Source organism: Sphaerodactylus townsendi, linkage group LG13 (genome assembly GCF_021028975.2).
Source record: "Sphaerodactylus townsendi isolate TG3544 linkage group LG13, MPM_Stown_v2.3, whole genome shotgun sequence".
Taxonomy (NCBI): Eukaryota; Metazoa; Chordata; class Lepidosauria; order Squamata; family Sphaerodactylidae; genus Sphaerodactylus; species Sphaerodactylus townsendi.
In genome coordinates, this window is record NC_059437.1 from 45940407 (window position 1) to 45960768 (window position 20362).

General features: G+C 44.0%; 1 protein-coding gene across 8 annotated transcripts in view; it reads right to left on the reverse strand.

Moving 5' to 3' along the window:
- ARVCF (ARVCF delta catenin family member) overlaps positions 1 to 15707 on the reverse strand; it is a 482167-nt gene extending 466460 nt beyond the window's left edge. For all 8 annotated transcript variants that reach the window (XM_048514629.1, XM_048514620.1, XM_048514626.1 and 5 more), the window contains exon 1: positions 15339 to 15707. The gene's annotated coding sequence lies outside the window, so the exon portion shown is untranslated. The remainder of the gene's footprint in view (positions 1 to 15338) is intronic.
- Positions 15708 to 20362: the final 4655 nt, after the last annotated feature.

The following is a 20362-nucleotide window of genomic DNA, read 5'->3' on the forward strand; positions in this document are numbered from 1 at the left end:
CATATGCTTAATGCTGACCCGACGGTCTGTTCCACTGGAAGCATCTTCCACTTGCACCGCTGTGAAAACATGTGCATGCTAGTAGCCTTAATCACAATGCCAGCTTTTGATGAAAAGCAATGTTCCATTAATGAAGTTCGCACCCAGCAACATTTGTCAAAAGCAAACAGAGTTGTGTTATGTGGCACAAGAGAACTTCCTCTCTAGGGTGCAGTCAAGTTGGTTCAGTTCTAGCCAGAGGTGGGATCCAACCAGTTCTCACCACTTCTCTAGAAGTGGTTACTAATTTTTTCTGAGTGCTGAGAAGGGGTTACTAAAGCAACATCCCTGCCCAATAGGGACTGGAGGTGCGTGTGTGTGGCGGCGCCACTGTTTGAATCCCACCACCATCGGAACCTGTTATTAAAATTTTTGGATCCCACCACTGGTTCTGGCCTTGTAGACTCTTATTGTAACCCCCCTCCCCTTCCCAGGGATAGATTATGCTGGATATCCTCCAACATTTATGATGCAAATAGGGGTGTGCTCTCAATTATCACATCTGATAATTCAACCAAAGCAGACCTTATATCAAATTAGACCATTGGTCAATCAAGGCCAGTGTTGTCTACTCAGACAAGAAGTGAGCCGGCATGGTGTAGTGATTAAGAGCAGGTGGATTCAAATCTGGAGAGCCAGGTTTGATTCCCCACTCCTCCACCTGGGTGGCTGAGGCTTATCTGGTGAATCAGATGTGTTTCCGCACTCCTACATTCCTCGCTGGGTGACCTTGGGGTAGTCACAGTTCTTTGAAACTCTCTCAGCCCCACCTACCTCACCAGGTGTCTTTTGTGGGGAGAGGGAAAGGAGCTTGGAAGTCACCTTGAGTCTCCTTACAGGAGGGAAAGGTGGGGTGTAAATACAAACTCTTCTTCTTCCATGGTAACAGGTGGAAGTCTTTCACATCACCTACTGTCTCATTTTGTAACAGGAGATGCTGAGTATTGAACCGAAAACCTTCTGCATGCAAAGCAGAGGGTTTTTTCACTGAGCCAACACTCCCAACATTCTTGTAGCCACAGCAAGAATATCTCATATTAGCAGTCATTGCCCAAGCCTGCTTCCGGACCTAACCCCTCAACGATATATTGCTAAAGGTTCTCATCCACTTGTTTCCTGCTGCCTTTATTGATTCTGCACTAGCCTGTCTGCTATGAATTGAAAAGTTATGAGGGAGTACTAAAATGCCATAATTATCCTGCCATGTATGAAAAGAAGTGGTGAGAGTTTTGTGCGAAAGTTTAAATAGGGAAAGTCTCCAATTCAAATTTAAGTAAATAATTTGAATATTTTAACAACTTCAGCAAAATTTAAAAGATATGAAAGAAGAAGCCAAATATCCGATGTACAAGCCAGAATGAAATACAAGCACTGGGGGTTGTCTAGGCTTCATTTTCCAGAGGAAGAAGAACAGTTTGGATTTATACCCTGCCTGAACCCTGGTCTTACAGTCTTTTTTTCTTTTCCTTAAAGACAAAAAAAAAGGAATGGAGAATGGGCTCAAAAGAATAAGGAAAAAAGAGAGCAAAAGATTAGAGGTCAAAGATTGGGGGGAAGGAGATGTCTTCAAATCAAGTTCAAAGACTTGCAGAGCTCCAAACCTGAATTCTTGCTTGCAACGATGTCATTGGGAGCGCTTTTCAGCATCTAAAAGATAACAATATCTTCACCAGAACAGCCACTGGCTCAAGAATCCTTTGTAGATTCTCGCATAGATGGACACAAGGATCTCTTTCCAAGTCTGCTTTCTTGTCCGAAGAGAACATCAACATTGGTTTTTATTTCCAATCATCCCAAAAATAAATTTAAAAAGAGACAAAAATGACACAAACTGCACCAAGGCATCTAAGTGAGCTGATGTCTCACAAAAAGTTATGTGGGACAATTATGTTTGTCTTTAAATTAACACTAGGCTGCTATTTCATTCCACAAATCGCACATTTTTCACACCTGGCTCACAAAAAAGGCACCCGCAAAAGGCTTCAATCTCTGGTGGTCATACAAACCAAAACTCTATTTGGTCTTTCAAACACTCACCACTTGGGCATTGCTCTTCTGACTGGAGTAATGCTAAGGGTAATTCTAGGCTACAAAGCATGACCGACTACAGACTCAGCTAGGGAGCATGGCTGGACTTCCTTGAACAGGTAGATTAGAACGTGCAGGGAAGGAAAAGATCCTAATCAATTCCATGCTCAGTACAGCTTGCCCTTTCAGGAAAAACAAACAGGCATGAGGGAGTTTTCAAGCAAAGCTAATGAAGCAAGGAAATGTTTCATGAACTGTAGATATTATCAGGAATGGCAAAATACAAGAATGGGGCCAATCTATCAAGACTCAGGATTCAGCAGCCTGGATGAAGAGAACATGCCATCAAGTCACAACCAACCATGGGGTGTTCAAGACAAAATTGAGGAGAGATGGTCTACACATGTGCCATTGCTTCTTTCTATGTAGCAACTATTGTCTTACTCCAAGGGGCGGGGGTGCGCACCCCTATGGGGGCGTGGCATGGGCGTGGTGTGACGTGGCGTGGCGTTCCGGGGCAGGGACGGGGCATTCCGGGACAGGGGTGGGGCATTCTGAGGCAGGGGTGGGGCAAACAGGGCGGGGCGGGACATTCTGGGGCGGGGCAGGGGCATTCCGGGGTGGGGCAGAGGATGCACTGGTGCACCAGGCGCTTTCCCCCCTTGCTACACTTCTGGTCTTACTTAGTGGCCCCTAATCCAATTACTGATCATGGTTGTCCCTGTTTAGTTCCCATGGTTTGACAAGTTTGGGCTAAGCTGGGTTATTTAGGAAACGATGCAAACTGGTGAGTTTTACTATCACTACCAGTCTGAAAGTTCTCTTCCCACCTCACATCTTGTCCTTTGAAGAACAACGCACAATCCACTTACTATATTGAGAACTTCCATACCAGCATGACCATGGCTCTAAATCAGAATGCATCATTTATATCTTGATCTCTCACCATTTCCCTTAATATTTAAGATGAGCGGCATTCTTTGCAAAGTCAAACATTTTGTTGTATAAATCAAATGTAAAACTGTGGAGGGAGGAGGGAAGGCATAATTTTTGAATCAATATCAAAAAAATGTATTCCTGGTACTGGTCATTATTGCGGCAGGCGTGTTATTGATTATTGCTGTAATGGTCTCAGCTTTAGCTGCTGTCAATAACTCACTTTTCATGTTGTCACACTGAATTAAAGAAGATGGGCTCAAAATGCAAGCGAACAAGTTATGCCAGTATGACATGGCAGGAAGCAGAATGCTGCCAGTTTAGGATAAGATTCATCTTCAATATTCCACCTGACATTCCATTGACAAAATAAAGTCAAATATTGTACTTATCCAGCCTGAGGGAGACATTTACATCTGAAACACAGTGGAAAGCTCTTAAATTTACAACCCTTAACTACCGTAAAATTATTTTTCAATACGTATTTCAGTGCATGTTGCTGACATACTGGCAAAACTTGACACAGAACAGATTATTCAACTGCAAACAAATGAAAGGTGCCAGCCACAAATGCAGGCAAAACGTCAGGAGAAAATACTACTGGAGCATGGCCATACAACCCAGAAAACCCACCATACTCTAGTGATTCCAGCCGTGAAAGCCTTCAATAAATCAAAGGTGGGTCGTGTTCAGCCCATTAAAAAATTCTGAAAACGTTCAATATACCTATTGCACGCCCTGTTCTATACCTTGTCAGTCCTCCATCACATCTGGTTTGCCACTCTATAAGAGGCTGGGCTAGATGGACCACTGGTCTGATCCAGCAGGGCTAGTGTTATGTTCCTTACCATCAGGTAAGCGCATCGATCCATATCCCTGCTCTGCGTGTAATGAACGAACCAGCCACATACAATGTAAAGAAATGCATAAGAATACATGTATATGAATACGTGTATATGAGAAGGCAACCAGCCATGTGCAAGATCTTCTCCCCACCATCTTGATGACCTTTGAAACTTTCACAGTATTTTCTTGCTTGACACAGTGTATGCGCATAAAACATCTGTTTTGACCTTTTAAATGCCACCCATAATACACACTGCCTGGAGCTCTCACAACACTATTATTATTTCTTACTTGTGTTCCATCCTTTTCCCACAGATCATAAGGTACTCCACTGCCCTTCCATTTTATCTTCACAGCAATTCTGCTATGTAAGTCAGAATGAAAGAGAATGACTAGGGTTGCCAGGGTCCCCCCTGGACTCTGGCAGGGGATGGGTGGGGTAGGACTGCCAGATGCAGGGGATGGGTGGGGTAGGACTGCCAGTTGGGAAACTCCTGGGGATTTGGGGATGGAGCCTGGGAAGGATCTCAGTGGGGTACAAAGCCACACACCAAAGCATCCATTTTCTCCAGGGAAACTGACCTCTGTAGTCTAGAGGTAACATGTAAATCCAGAGGATCCTCGGGTCCCACTTGGAGGCTAACATCCCCCCAAAACTGGTCCAAGGTCATCTAATGAGCATCACAACAACTACACATCACAACTCAGTTCTTCGCAGTCCAACTGTCTTGTATACCATACTATACCAATATTTCTGCCACCTCCATGTTATAAACTTCATGATCAGTCATGGTTACCCGTTTTTAATAGCAATCCATGTGCCATGATTGCATAAGAAGGGCGTTCAGGGACTATTATGGGAACACTATAGGACTTCATCCCACTGTTCCATTAACGAATGGAATGTGGCAACAGCATATGTTTGAAGGAAGAGAATCATGTGGGAAGAACCATGCTAATTTCTCTACGCAAACCAGCCTTTGATGCCAGTGTGACTCTACACATATGACCAGGCTTCCTACCATGAGGTTTCTGTGTTCTGCATTGCTGGAATGTCATGAGATGGAGCCTTGGGGGAATACTCCTCCACTGTAAAAACTGGCCAATAAGAAAGGGTTCTCAAAAAAATTATGTTTTCAGGGAGATTTACCAAAACAAGAACCTCTTGCAAACATGCTGATGAGTTCGCTTTAGGCTAGTTTTTGAGAGGCTGATGTTCAATTCTAGTTCTAAAGTTGTGGGAGGTCTCTGGCCCTCCCTCCCTAGAGGACATCCAGAGGGGAAGCATCAAACTTTAGGAGAAAGGCACTATTTTGAGTTGAGTGGAAGCTTTTTCTATTACCAACCAGAAAATTAATGGTTTAAATGGAACCTGGCAGGTGACCCATATTGATTCACAATGGATTTGCAGGGCCGACCGCTGAGCACTGTTCCATCATTCTAACCAGCTTGGGGAAGAATGGAACTTTCGAAGTAGCATTTCTTTGATCTTACATTATTTCACTGATAGTACAAGGGGGTTAGAGATGTCATTTTCTATCCTTCTAAATCAGGGGTAGGGAACCTGCGGCTCTCCAGATGTTCAGGAACTACAATTCCCATCAGCCCCTACCAGCATGGCCAATTGGCCATGCTGACAGAGGCTGATGGGAATTGTAGTTCCTGAACATCTGGAGAGCCGCAGGTTCCCTACCCCTGTTCTAAATGATAGCTTCACAATCAACAGGCTACTGCATAAAGCAATAGCCTTTGTACCTAACTGCATTCAAGAATCTTCTTGCGCAACCAACAGTTGTGCTGGAGTTAGAAAGAAGGAGCAGGAAATAAAATGGGATGTTCAGAAAAATCCTGAATCAAACCAGTAAGGATTTAAGAGATCTGAAATTTAAAGGCTACAGCAAGAATCAGTGAGATTAAATTCATTTGAAAGCTTTCGATGCACAAAGAAAAGATGTCCCTAATTTAACAGGTAGCAGATTTTTGAAAGTTTTTTTAAGTTTGTATCATTTTTGGTAAACAGCAACAAACATGCTGACACACAAAGCTGCTTTATACTGAACAAGACCCACAGTGCATCAAAGTCGATATTTAGATGGCAATTCAGAATGGCAGCAGCTTTTCAGGGCTTTAGGCAGAGGTCTTCTTCACCACATGACCAGCCAGTTTGGCATAGAGGTTAAGGCCCTGTGCTGCGAGTAGGCAGGGCATTGAATGCTGTGAAGGCACAGTGCCTTTTGCAAAACATCTTATCAGAGTAAGTGTAGAGTTTTTAAAAGGTAACTATTGCCCCAAGAAAGGCTGTATAAGAAGCTGGGCTTACATATGTAAAAACAAATAAATACTCTTAGGTGCCATATTTTCAGGAAGTCTGGGAGGAATGAAACTGCCTCGCTGACTCCTTCCCCAAAAAGGTGAACACTCTGAATTTTAAGAGCATGGTTCCTTTCTGAGCATCTAAATGAGCACTCACCTGTGTGACAAGTTGCCATTTATCCGGAAGCAAAAGACACCTCTGCTTAATCACACCGTGTTTAAATAGGCCCGCCATCATGATAATCTAATTATAAACCAGATGAGCTGTCTTCGAGCTGTCTAGGATGAGATTAATTCTGGGGGCCCAACCTCAGCAATCAAAACAGAAAAATAAAATACAAGTCAAAGGAAGGCCAAGAAAGTGGAGGGGGGGGGACCCTTTATCAGTACATAACCCCAATCAAACAGAGATTGTTTACTATAATGAGAAAAGGTCTACGAAGAAATTACACCAATACACTTTCAAGTGCTGCATGGAGAAATTATGCTGCCATAACAACTGAGGAGCAGAACTATTAAAAATTCTCCGGCTACAGAGGCGCTGGGGCTATTGCTCACTTGTTTAACAGCCTAGAAATGTCGACAAATTAAGCAAAAGGCATCATTATAGCAGCAGTAAGAAAGGGTATCTCTCCCCCACGCTGCACCATACAAAGAACTGCTTTTATTGTGCTGTTTTCGTGAGAAGCAGAGTGTGATTTTATGCATCCTGAAACCTCAGTGCGCTTCAAAATGAATCTCCAGAACCTTTAAAGCGTTTTGCCAAACTAAACCTGAGGCTATTTTTTTTTTAAAGAAAGGATTATCCTTCATCTATTTTTTAAAAGTGTTTAGACTTTCCTAACTGGCAGCTCTGCAGAGGCTGTATATGGAGCTTATGATGAATGTTCTTTATCCTAGAGGCTAAGATGCTTCCAATTAGGTGACTTGCCGTGGAGTCGATCAGAGGGCTTTTTCATCTGTCTGTACATCCGTCAACTAGATTTTAAATGCTTCAAATCGTTTTCACAATTAATGGGAATCTAGTTTTTGATGCAGTCTTTCACAGACATTTACAAGGCAACATATATTTTCTCAGTCTTGACCTTCGAGAGCTAAGAGGTGGATGGATGTCTTCCTCCCGCTAATCCTCAGCAAAGATGCCAACTTCTGCCTTTCTCCCCTCCCTCAGCACATTCCTGGGTTTTTCAGAGAGGCCTGAGAAAACCAGTTCCGATTTGCTAAAGCTAAAAAAATGACTGGAAAGAATCCACGGAGGATCTATCTATTGATAACTTTTCTCATGATGGTTCACTCTGGAAAGTCCACCTTCATGGACAACATATCCAGATATCAACCCTGCTTGCAAACCTCCTTGAGACATCAGTGAAGATAAAATATTAGATGGTCATTTAAAGTTGATCCTGAAAGACAATTCTAATGTTCTGATTAGGATTGGCGCACCAGCCAGTTCAGGGGTCAAAGATTATCAAGAATTCCTCAATGCTAAGCATGTGCTGTGTAGCTGGCATCTTACTCTCTTCATTTCTTTCATGTCATTATTTAACGAGAACAGAAACAGAATGGTGTAGTGGTTAAATGCAGGTGGATCAGGTTCAGTGGCGCACCGCCTATGGAGACATGGGGCCACCCATGACGCCGGGCGCATGCCTCTGGGGGCGCCCAGCAGGCCCTGACCACTCACCCACCACCACCACCATCGCCGCCGCCGACATGTCGGCGCCCGCCTTAGGAGCCTTGCCCTTTTAAGAAAGTCATAGAGACAGGCTGCCCGAGCGGCAGCTTCCCTGAAGCCGAGTCTCAGAGCCTGCGGGAAAAGGAAAGGGTGAGTGAGTGAGGGGTTAGGGTGCTTACTGCGGTGCTTACTCGTGGTGCTTACTCGTGAGTAAGTGGGGCTCCGCAGGGGGGCGCCCGGAAGGTTTTTGGTCTCCGGGCGCCATTTGGACCCCATGCACCCCTGATCAGGTTTGATTCCCCGCTCCTCCACCTGAGAGGCAGACTTATCTGGTGAACCAAATTTGTTACCCCACTCCTACATTCCTGCTGGATGACCTTGGGCTACTCACAGTTCTCTCAGAACTCTCTCAGCCCTACCTACGTCACAAAGTGTCTGTTGTGGAGAGAGGAAGAAAAGGAGTTTGTAAGCCCCTCGGAGGCTCCTTTCAATAGAGAAAGGGGGTATAAATCCAAACTCTTCTCCTCTTCTTCTAATATTGTTTTCATAATTTGCTTAGTGTAAAATTGTGTGTGTTTTCTTTCTCTTTTACAATTATTACTGTAAGGGGGAGGGGAGACCAGATTTGGACTTTTCCTTTTTCTCTTTCTGTATATATTGTCTATATGTGCAACATAAATAAAACTTTCACCAGATTAGAGTTCTCCAATCCTACCCACTACACCACACAATACAACAACAACAAAATCAGGAAAAAAATTATCAAGGGCGTTGGAGGCAAGAAGCCAACTCAACAAAAGGCTGGGGAAATAAAATCATAGTTACCACAATACCCTTTGCAGCACAAATTTGCAGCAGAAAGCGCATCCCTCCCTATACTGGGAAGTCATCAGTTAATGAAACCACAGCAATGGCTTTACCCTACAGGTTACTTTGCATCCAATTTAATCCAGGTAAATGATCTACACAATATTCACGTATAGTGTCAGCGACATCATATTTTATTAACCTTGATTTCCTGACCATAAATGGATGGCTGCCCCTTCACAGCTAGATAGATTGGGGCTAACTGTTCTGTGCGTGCCTAGAAATCACAATTTCACAGTTTTCGCCCAAGACAACTGCATCTGACATTGCTTCTTATCTAGAAACGACAAGACCTATTTCAGCACTAAGTGTTATGACTCTTATTCTACTTGCTCTTCCCCTTTAACAAACCTTATATTTTTCCATGAATAGTTTTTCTGACATAAAAGTAGCTGCATTCAGGGATCACAACAAACCCTAATTAATCTACCAGCGGTCTCTAACAGACCACAGTTTGCTCGCAGATCCTAGAAATTCTGCCTTTTGCCCTCTTTTTCATCTCCCAACACAATCCCTGGATTCCTTCCAACGCTCGCAGAGTATTGGCAAACTTCACAGGCTGCAGAAAAGCCTAAGGTAAGATAACCATCCTTCTCATTCTTAGCTAAGGATGTTCACACATTGTTCCTTTCTGCTTTCCATCTAGCCGCATCACTGCACTCCCTAAAGTTTTTCACTCTGAACGGGGAGGAGGGGGGAATTACTACTACCACTCCACACACACACCTCATGTTTTAAGGCATTTCACCAAATTCCTTAACCCAATTTTCTCTCGGAAAGAAAATAAAAGCTTGGGAAGAATCACGTGATCACGGCCAGTTCCCTCTCTTTTGGGAAAGCACATCAGTCAGTGTATTGCTTTTAACTGTAACAATATTGTGTGCAGAATGATTTTCTATTGAACATGTTGGCAAACTGAATAAAAGCAGGTGATTAAATGAGATCTTTTGTCCTGCTTCTTTTTAAATACTCTCCCAGGAGAGGCTGAAGCAACATAGTTGTATTTGATGAGTCATGAGGAGCACACAGAGAGGATACAGAAAGATGAAGAAGAGTTGGTTTTCATATCCCACTTTCCTCTACTGTAAGGAGTCCCAAAGTCCCAAATCACCTTCATTTCCCTCCTCCCCCACAACAAATACCTTGTGGGGCAGGTAGGGCTTAGAGAGTTCTGAGAGAACTGTGACTAGCACAAGGTCACCCAGCAGGCTTCATGTGAAGGAGTGGGGAATCAAACTAAGTTCTTCAGATTACAGTCTGCTGCTCTTAACAGAGAGGAAAATCTGTTCTAATAAACCAACGTGGAAAGTTAACTGTATCTACAGTGCTAGATTTTACTGTTGCTCTGTAGGCAGGAGACTGAAAGGAGAAACACACCAAAACCAACTGTGATTTCTGCAGTCAGACATCATGGCAAACCAGAGTTAAAAGCAACAGCAGTTAACAAACCAGGTACAAACTGTGGTTTTCAATCCTGGTTTAGCATCCAATTGGCTGGGCAACTGAATTCAGGCATCACAATGAACTGGAGAGTAATCAAAAGCAGCCACTGGCTTCTGGAGCTTTGGTTAAGCCAGACTTGTGCAAACACACAGTGAAACCTTTAAGTTTAAAAGTTGTGGACAGAATTTTGCAATGACCTTTTTAATATTTAGCCAGCTCAAGCCATTATGGAAGCACTGAACTAGTGAGAGATTATATTGCCTACTTTGCAAGATCTGCAAATCGTAAAGCTACTACCTCAGAGACACACCAGCATATTTTTCTGCAGTTGCTCTTGGAATAATGCTTTTATGAGAAAAATTTATATGTTCGGGCAACTGTAGTCACCATACAGTAAGGGCAGTCAACATGAAGCTCTCCTGTTGGAACTTCTATGCAGTTCACAGATTCTTGTTCAATTATTAGTAGATCAAACTTTTGTTTAAGAAAAACAATCTAGTTTTCATCATTGCAAAGATTAATCACACAACAGACATACAAGTGATCAAACCAAAGCTGCCAATAAACTAAATATCATTCTAAATCCATTCACTTTGCAAAACAACCTCACTAGAATTCAGTTCAACTGCTGAATTATTTCCATATTCAAGGAGCACATAAAAGGTTACATGAATTACATAAACCAGTATAGATCAAAAAAATGTATAGGCAAGATTAGAGAACTCTATGATTCTATGATCCTCAGCTCCAGAATTGTAAACTATAAAGCATTACACAGCCAGTCCCCACCCCCCGCTTCAAACTCCTGCCTAGATGCTAGAATTGTTATTTCAGGCTCTTTTCTACCATGCCTTCAGAGGGGAGGAAACATCCATGAAGAACAGGATCTTTTCCTGCAGTTGCTCTTGGTGTACCTTGAGAAAAATTTATATGTTCGGGCAACTGTAGTCACCATACAGTAAGGGCAGTCAACATGAAGCTCTCCTGTTGGAACTTCTATGCAGTTCACAGATTCTTGTTCAATTATTAGTAGATCAAACTTTTGTTTAAGAAAAACAATCTAGTTTTCATCATTGCAAAGATTAATCACACAACAGACATACAAGTGATCAAACCAAAGCTGCCAATAAACTAAATATCATTCTAAATCCATTCACTTTGCAAAACAACCTCACTAGAATTCAGTTCAACTGCTGAATTATTTCCATATTCAAGGAGCACATAAAAGGTTACATGAATTACATAAACCAGTATAGATCAAAAAAATGTATAGGCAAGATTAGAGAACTCTATGATTCTATGATCCTCAGCTCCAGAATTGTAAACTATAAAGCATTACACAGCCAGTCCCCACCCCCCGCTTCAAACTCCTGCCTAGATGCTAGAATTGTTATTTCAGGCTCTTTTCTACCATGCCTTCAGAGGGGAGGAAACATCCATGAAGAACAGGATCTTTTCAGTGGTTGCCCCCATCATGAACTATGGGATGATCTCACCCTCTCTATACCACCTTTGAAAGCTTTTGGAAGACAGGTCTCGATTATTTAAGTAGGATATTAACTAACTAGTGTATGGTTTTGTCCCCCCACCCTTTTTTTTAGTTGGTTTCTTCCTAGCATTGTTTACATATTACAGTGAACACACATAAATCCTATAAGTACATTCATATATCTGTTTGCTAGAAACAGCCACTCCATGCTCACTGCAACTGAAATCAGGAACCAGTACCTGGATAAATGAGGGGTTTAAATTACATGCTCAACTGTGTGGGCATTAACTGTAACACAAGAATTGCTCAATATGCATATAAAGAAAAATCAAGTGTATAATGTACCTGGATTGTACATATGTTCACTACAACTTGTGAGGAGGTCTACTGGCTGCTGCTATGGAGGATAATAATACTCCTGAATGACCTTTCAGGGCTATTATGAAGATTTGCAAGAAGATAATGTATGTAAGAAGCATTTTGAAAACTGAAAGCCTTTGTTGATGGTATTCAGTATTAAAATAATTATGGTTTTAATGATTGATTTCCAGGTACTGACCAATGTTCATAAATGTCAAGCACAGAAGCCTAACAGGCTAGAAATAGGAGTGGGAGACCAATCAAACTGCACCTAGCAAAAAGGCACATACTCTAATAAACACTTCCCCATAGACAGTCAAGGCCCGGGGAATAAGGGCATAAGAAGAAGACATAAGAATAGACCAGTGGCCCCACCTAGTATCTCACTCAGTGGTCAACAAGTTCCTCTGGAGGGCCAACAACAGGGCACAGAGGCCAAGAAGGCCTTCTTCAGATGCTGCCTTCTCGCACCAGTACTCAGAGGTTCACAATCTCTAGATATGAAGGTTCCTTTTAGTCAACATGGCTTATAGCGACTAATAGGCCTCTCCTCCATGCATCTGTCCAATCCCCTTTAAAAACCACTTATGCCATCAGTCACCATCCACAGGTAGTGTATTCCCCAGTTGAATGACTTGAGGATTAAAGAATTGCTTCCTTTGGGGTCCATCCTGAATCTATTGCCCTTCAATTTCCTTGGGTACCATCAAGTTGCAGTATTTAGGGAGATGGAGAAAAAAAGTCTGCTTTATCCACTTTCTCTGCTCCAGGCATAATCTCACAAACTTCTATCATATCTCCCAACCCCACATAAAATTTTTGCCATCTAAACTAAAAAGGCCCAGATTTCTACTCTTATATAGTCTTGGAACACCTTGGACAGAAGAAAGCCAAGAATTTTGAACAGTCTCAGCACGGAATTACAAATGTTATCACTCTAAGAGACTGTTCAGGGAAGAAGAGAACCAAGAACGTTTCGCTCTAAGCCATAAAGGCATTTATTTACAACATTCATGTCAACGATTTATACCCAGACAATAAAATATTAAGAGCAGCAGGTTATAGATTTGATGCTACAACAGTTCTAATGAGTTTATTGATAGGTTTTACTTTTCCAAAGCTACTATATGCCTTCCAGAGACATTGTTAGAGCTCTTGGCTTCTTACATCACAGCAAATAACAAGCAGGAGATCAAGACCTCAATACTGGTCATATTTATGTTTGCATACACCTGATAGCTCAAAACTGTCAAGAGTCTGAAGCATAGTCATGGCAGAATTCGAAGAGCAAAAGAAGAATTTTCTGCTCAGCCCACAAGCCATCACCAACTATCAGCACTGCTGTATCCTAATTTATAATAAAGTCATCCTACAGTCCATCCAACGTAAAACCAATTGAAGTTGGAACTTCTGAACACACAAATGAAAGCCAACAGCATCAGTTACTTTTTCAGTAATATCACACCAACTCTGTAGTCAAAAGCACAGACTGCCCTTATTTATATCAATAGAAATGACTTGATAAGAAAGACCAAAACAGGAACTCTCTAAGGGGAACAATCTAGGACGAATTCACCAGCATTGAGACAGAGGGTTTGGAATACCCATTAATATCCTAAGCAGTTCGAAGTTTTATTGAACTGGTTCATTCAAGGAACAAGAATACAATCAACACACCAAATGAGGTACGCTGTATACATTTTTATATATATTTACAGAAATGCTGAATAAAAATAGACATACAGTAGCAGTCATTTCTCTCCCCGCCCCCCCGCCCCAATGTTCCTGAATCACAGGCCAATATGCATTTTGATTTCTTATAGAATTAGACCAGACATGGCAACCCTATGATACGTGTGTCAAAGGTAACCCTCCATAACATTTTCAGTCACACGCCAGCATTCACCAGTACCCGACACCAACTATTCTTCCTGTTTGAGTTCTGAATCATTTTTGCAATTATTTGACGTTTCTTTATACAATACATGGCACCACGCATGATTGGACTGTATTTTAAAAAATAAACACGTGTGGAAATTGTTTCTCTTTTGATCAAGGGGGTGTGTGACAGGCCAGGAGAGTCAAGTTAGGCATTTTCCGAATTTTTGACCCACTGAGCCCAAAAGGTTCGCCATGGCTGAACTAGACAGCTGAAATAAAATTGGCTAATGCTTGGATGCGATATTAGTTTCAACTTATACCTTGCTCAGAACATTGTAAGTAACATAAGAGCTATGTTTGCTGGTTATTGATCCCCGCCCCCGCTCAACGCTGTGTGAAAATAAATATCAAGTTCTCGCCAGCGTGCGGCTAAATTATTTTTCCCTACAATTTCCCAAGTTAGAGGTATCATTTTCAAGCTCTTCAGAAACTTCAACTGGCAGTCTGCTTTAGAGAAAACTGCACCATTTCATCCTGAGGATGATACTATCAACCAATGTCAATATTTGGGAGCAGCACTCTTTAACTGTACCAAAATAAAGGTTATCTGCGCTCTGTAGAAGAAAATCCATATTTCTCTAGCGGAGCTTAGAGCTTTGGCTTATCAAAGGAGAGTCGGAAACCTTAAGCAGTGAAAAGCTGAGAAAGGAGCCCGAATAGGGGAGGGAACAGACAGGATTTGGTGAAATAGTACTGGAAGATGCTATCCGCATTTAGAGATTCATCCCAAGCATTTTTCAGAAATGCAGTTAATTAAAGAAGGGGGGGACACACCCCAACCTATGGCAGCAAGGATGAAACTGACACTGACTCTTGATCTGTTTTGGGGACCAGTCTCAAAGCAGGGAAAGAATCATGTAGAGAAGTTTTTGGGGGGAAGCTGGATTGCCACCAAGCATGGGAAATGCCCTGGACAATGCATGGCCTTGGAAGCCAGAGGGAGAAAAAGAGGGGGTGTCCTTCCTCTCCGGAGCATGCCACCCTTCCAGAACAACCGAGGCTGCGATATCCCTCTATGACAAGGAGCCAAGACCCCCCCCTGGCGTTGCAGGGATCCCTACCCCCCCCTCCCCCATTCACAAACACACTCACTCCCCCAGACAATGCCGGCTTTGGGCGCCTTTGCATCCATGCATGCGCGGCGGCTTGTGCGGAATTTCTCCGCCATCCCCATAGCAATCCGGGCTCACACCCCCACCTCGGAACAATGAGCCCCGTCCCTCCCCTGCGTCCGCCGGGCCCCGGCTTCTTCCCGGCTGGCCCCGTCCGAACAAAGCCGGCCAGATCCGCATGCAGGAGCCAGGGCTTATTTTGGGAGCGCCACGGAGCCGAGCGAGCGAGAGATACAAAGCAGGCACCCGCCCCATCCCATCCCGTCCCATCCCCCTAAGACCCGCTCACCATCGTCTCGTCCTCCGGCTCCCTCGCTCTGCCTCCAGCTTCCCTCCCCTCGCGTTGCTGGTTTCACACGAGCACCGGGAGGCGGAGGGGGGGGGGGAGAGAAGGGGGAGGGGACTCCGCAAATCCAACACTCAGCAATTGCACCGCCAGCCCGAGCGGGGAAGGAAGGCAGCCCCGGCGGGTCTCTCTGGCTGGCTGATGCTCGCCGGCTTTGCAGAGCGGGGGGGGGGAGGGGGGTATTATAACACAGACAGACGCCCCCCACCCTCCGCCTCTCTCCTCCTGCGCAGCCGGGTCAGAGTGAACCTCCTTGCATCGCGCCTCCCCCTCCCCTCCGATTCTTCTGCCTCCAAACGGGGCGCTCCGGAATCGCACTCGCCCACCCAAGGGACAGAAGGGGCACGCAGGAATCGCCTGCTCCCACCCCCAGTTCCTCCTCCCCTGCAAAAGGGGGCAGAGGCGATGGTGTAATTATAATAGCAACCAGCCAAAGAGCTGGCAGCTGTGATGTTAAACGCAACTAAGTAATAATCATTGTTGTGGCTGTTGTCGATTTCTCAACAACCAGCTAAAGAACTGGCAGCTGTGACATCAACAATAATAAACAAAACTAATTAATAATAATCTGGGGGAGGCTGGAAAGGTAATGAAAAGCCAACCACCAGCTAAAAAAACGGCAGCCGTGACATTAATAATAATAATAATCATCATCATCATCATCCCTTTTTTAAACAATAAAGGGCTGCTGTGTTGCGCACTCTTAATTGAAAGCCGGCTCCCTCCAGCTCCGTAGGGTTTACTCGGAAGTAAATCTCGGTCTGCCCCCCCCCTCCAGAGCCCCTCCTTTGTTATTTCCTCTGTAAATCTGCCTCTCCGAGACCTTTCTTTTTCGACAAGCCCAAGTTGTTTCCAGGGCACCCTCTTTGCAAAATGTAGTCATCTCCGTCCAGCCCTGGGCACGCTTTTCCAGAGCTGATCTTAGATCTCCTCCGGACTTAACTCTTGGGTCTCTTGCAGCAAAACGACACGGGAGCCTCCGCTGCAACTTAAAATATTGGGAACCGTTTTACTGCAGCTAAACAAAGCATCTTCTGGGGACCAGAAGGGGCCTCTCGTCCTATGAAAGTTTATGCTGGAATAAAAGGTTGCGAGTCTTGAAAGCGCCACCAGAGTCCTGTTTACACAGTGATACTGTAAATCTGGTTTTGGAGGCGAGGGTAATACTTCCTCCATCCCCTAATAAACGACTTGCACTTCAGGCAACTTTACCTGCACCGGCCGACAGAAACAAAAATCGAAAATGCTTCTTAAGGTCCCTTCCCCACATGCAGAATAATGCACTTTCAATTCACTTTCAATGCACTTTGCGGCTATGCGGAATAGCAAAATCTGCTTGCAAACAATTGTGAAAGTGGATTGAAAGTGCATTATTCTGCATATGTGGAAGGGCTAAAAGTTTCAGGTATTTTGGACCCCACAGCTCGCTCTGTCAGGAAACAGAAGCCACTGTAGCAAAGGGCTTCCTCTCTCGCCTCTGCTCTCAACTTCCCACCGGCCAGCCTGCATTAGCCTGACTTCTGCACCTCCAGCCGCTGGCTTTCTTTTCCCGCAACCCACCCCTTATGTTTCAGTCAGAATCCAGCGCCTGATTGGTGCAGCCTGTCCGTTGTGCGCGCTGACGGCTGGTACACTTTCGCTATTGGATGATGCGGCTGCCTATCAACCCCTCCTCCCCGCCCACCAGGCCAGGCGGATAGATATTTTAACCTTTTGCATGTTTGTTCCGATTTAAGTCTTGCAGTTAAACACTGTGAAAACATATAAAAACAATACATCAATATAAATAATATAAAAATATAAACATTATAAACATTAAAAATCAATTACAACAAGATGGCATAGAAAAAAAAACCTACACAGGGACGTAGAAGGCAGATGTGCATGCCATATCCATATGAGTCATGCAAATGATTGGTGCGGTTTTATGGGAACAATCTGCTCTATACATGGGCTTTCCTGATACATCTGCTAGCTTGTTGAGGGATACTGGAGAAGATGCTGGGCAAAATGGACTGTTCCTGTGATCCATTTAGGCTGTTGTTGGGGCTTGTTCACATGTGCAGTGGTTAGAGTGTGGGTCTGGAGCCGCAGGTTTGGTTACCCGCTCTGGAATGGAAAGTCAGCCTAACCTACCTCACAGGGTTGTTGTGAGGGTAAAATAAAGGCAAAGAGAGTCACGTAGGCCACTTTGGGTCACCCTTGGAAAGAAATGAAAGGTTTAATGGAAGTAAATAAATAGAGGCTCCTTCATGAGGTGACAGAATGGACTACATTACTTCAGGCAGTAGGTGGAAGATCACATTTTAGAATGCTCCTATGTGCTTTAAAAAAAAACTGCCCTGCAAACAAGAAAACTTCATAGCAAACAAAACAATCCCTTTCTACGGAGCTAGATTTCTGACTGCCTGGAGTTTGTTATGTGTAGGACCAGTAATGCCAGCTCTGGGTTGGAAAATTCCTGGGAGCTGGAGGTACAGCCTGGAGATGGTGGGGTTTGGGGAGAAGAAGGTCTTCACTGGGCTATTTTGCCAAGGGAACTAATCAGTTATAATTCTGAGAGACCTCTAGGAGACCTCCAGGCCCCACCTGGAGGCTGGCAACCCTAAACAAAAAGTAGGCTCCCATATCAATCCAGTCAGGAAACAATAATTTATCTCAAACTTTTTTCTAGAGAGGTACCAAGGATCATCTCAATAGCTGCAGTGAAGTCCCTTGGTCTTTGCATGTGATGTTGACTGAAACTGACATGTTGAAACTGACATATTTGTTGGCATTCAGGTGAGAATTCTGCAATGGTCTGAAATAGATCAGAAGTTCAGCTGGGAGCGTAAACTGCTTTATTACTGCTAACATCCATCCTTCTTCTCTACTTAACAATAGCCATCCTATAAGAGTCTTCTTCCCATTGTACAGGTAAGAAACCAAGACTTCAGAGTGCAATTTGCCCATGCCTGTCCAATGTTTTTGAAGCTCTTTCCCACCCTAGAAATTAATGGTGTAGTGCAGGGGTAGGGAACCTGCGGCTCGAGAGCCGCATGCGGCTCTTCTGCCCTTGCACTGCGGCTCCACGAGCCGAGCTGCTGGCCCCATCCTTGCCCGCCCTGCAGGCAGCAGGGCAGGCATACCAACTGCCCACAGCCGGCTGGGCTGCGCCGCGGGCTTCCCCTCTCGCCTGCCCCATTGGAGCGGGCCGGGTGCTTTCCCGGCGGCTGGCGAGGCCGAGCCTCCGGCTTCATCCTTGCCTGCCCTGCAGGCAGCAGGGCAGGCACACCAAATGCCCGCGGCCGGCTGGGCCGCACCACGGGCGTCCCCTCTTGCCCACCCCGTTTGAGCGGGGCGGGTGCTTTCCCAGGCGGCCGGCGAGGCTAAGCTGCAGGCCCCATCCTTGCCCGCCCTGCAGGCAGCAGGGCGGACGCATCCATGCGCTTCTCAGAATGAGCGAAGTAAAAGGTAAAAAACCCCAATATATACAGTGTTATCTTTATTTTAAATGTCAAAAATTATTTGCGGCTCCAAGTGTTTTCTTTTCCCGTGGAAACCGGGTCCAAATGGCTCTTTGAGTGTTAAAGGTTCCCTACCCCTGGTGTAGTGGTTAAGAACAGATGGGCTCTAATCTGGAGAACCAGGTTTGATTCCCCACTCCTTCCCATGAGCGGCGGACTCTTACCTGAGGAACTGGATTTGTTTTCCTGCTCCTCCTCATGAAGCCTGCTGGGTGACCTTGGGCTAGTCACAGTTCATTCAGAACTCTCTCAGCCCCACCTACATCACAAGGTGTCTGCTGTAGGGAGGTGTCTGTTGTTGAGGGGAAAGAAAAGGAAAAGGAGTTTATAAGCCTCCTTGAGACTCCGTAGTTATAACTCCAAACTCTTCTTCTATTACTGAAATTATGACAGATAATCTTGCCGCATCTCTGTAAGAAATATTTCTGTGACTGTAAGTTGGGGAATCACATTATCTCACTGCTCATACCACACTATTTAGCCACTAGGAAAATGTGAGACTCACAAATTGCTAATGCTTCCATTACTTTGTGGCAGACATAGTTTTACAAGTGTTAGGAATGCCTATCACACACTAATTGGTGAGAGGCAGCGTAAATATGTTGTGCTCTTTTCTATGTTCTGCCAGCTCAGGATTTTTAAATGCTAAACTTAACTTAGAAAAAAAATCTGTTCTATATCCATAAGGGATGAGTGCTCACCTGGTATAACATACTTTGTTCAGGAACACTGTGCAAACAGTTATAGCTTACTAAACCCATTGATGGCTTAGAAGGGTAGATCTCTGCTGAGGAATCAAGGAGGATAAAGATCTATGCTTTAAAAAATAATAAACCTGGAATTTTTAATCTAAATCAGATTTTTTACAAATTTAACAGGATTTTAAAAAATAGAATGCTTTTTGAGGAAAAATCTACCTAAAGATAGTTTAAATAGTTTTCTATTTAAGGTACATTATAGTCCAAATGTTATTATTTACAAAATAATGACTAGTTTTTTAATTATGTGGCATGAGACTGTATATTCATGCAATGATTACTTTTTATGATAAATAAATTCCATTAATCCATTTACATTGTCATGCTCTTCCAGAAGTTTCTGTAAGATTATTTTGGGCAATTTTTCCATCTGGAAGATGGGATTTTTCCATTACAAGTGCTTGGTTTTGCACTGAGGTTTGTTTCGAGTCAGTGGGGTGGGAAAAGAGGGAGACAGTGAGTCAACAGTGCACTAGTGACATCACGCTGTTGTGACATCACGCTGCCTTGATTGCAGGTGAGTGAGCAAAATTCTTAAAATGGAGATGGGGTACTGTAGACTAGAACCTACCGTGCAGGGCCAGGCTGTCAGCTATAGTGAGATGAAAGATTGACATATCAGAGGGGGCCTGAAGTACCTGAAAGCCGAGGGACCCAGCCATGGGCTAATACAGCCCAGACTTACATTGAAGCTATCCCATCA